The sequence below is a fragment of the Octodon degus genome, unplaced genomic scaffold (genome assembly GCF_000260255.1).
Source record: "Octodon degus isolate 3935 unplaced genomic scaffold, OctDeg1.0 scaffold00046, whole genome shotgun sequence".
Classification (NCBI taxonomy): domain Eukaryota; kingdom Metazoa; phylum Chordata; class Mammalia; order Rodentia; family Octodontidae; genus Octodon; species Octodon degus.
In genome coordinates this window covers 7,628,443-7,629,416 of record NW_004524622.1, presented here as the reverse complement: position 1 = coordinate 7,629,416, position 974 = coordinate 7,628,443, and the positions used below count along the sequence as shown (strand labels likewise).

Here is a 974-nt window from a genome sequence, read left to right as displayed (position 1 = left end):
TGCCAGTATATACCACCACAGTTGGCTTGTTTTGTAGTGCCAGAGACAGGTACTTATTTATGAACTTTTCTGCTGTTGAGGACTGACGTGGGGCCTGCTATATGCTACACAAGCACTGGAGTGTTCTGAGACACTGATACGGAGTGAGTAAGTTTACATCAGAGGGTGAAGCAAGTAACTGTAAAAGTGAAATTCCAGAGAGGATAGGATGGAGAAGCTAGAAGGCACATGAGAAAACGAGGCTTTGTGAAAGATGCTTTCTTTGTTGGACCAAGAACCAGAAAACGCCTTTCATCTCGGCCACTGACATGCCTTCCAGACTAAGGAAGACCTGCAAGCTTCTGGGCCATGAGAGCCATGGCCCTGGCCGCATCAGCAAGCACCGGAAGCACCCTGGAGGCCGGGGGAATGCTGGTGGCATGCATCATCACAGGATCAACTTCGACAAATATCACCCAGGTTACTTTTGGAAGGTTGGTATGAGGCATTACCACTTAAAGAGAAACCAGAGCTTCTGCCCAACTGTCCACCTTGATGAATTGTGGACATTGGTCAATGAGCAGACACGAGTAAATGCTGCCAAAAACAAGACTGGAGCAGCTCCCATCATCGATATAGTGTGATCGGGCTATTACAAAGTTCCTGGGAAGGGAAAGCTCCCAAAGCAGCCTGTCATCTTTTTTTTTTTTAAAGGGAAACATCAAGTTTAATTTAAAGAAAAAACCACTAGACACTGTTAGCAGGAATGACAGAGCAAACCAACTCCTGAAAAAGTTCAGCACCTTGGTGAATATGTGTAGTAGAAAGCTAAAAGAAAAACAATGCTACTTAACTTAAAATGTTATAAGGTTTTTGCAAATCAACGCATTTCACTGGTGAATACATCCCCTGGTATCAAATATGTGTGCAGCCTTGTCCCCTGAATGTCTGATGCAGTTAAACAGCCCAATGTTGCCACACAGGAAAAAATTTCC

At 44.4% G+C, this 974-nt stretch overlaps 1 pseudogene; it reads left to right on the top strand.

The window, feature by feature from the left end:
* The first annotated feature begins 308 nt into the window (after positions 1-308).
* Positions 309-623, top strand: LOC101586900 (annotated as a pseudogene).
* Positions 624-974: the final 351 nt, after the last annotated feature.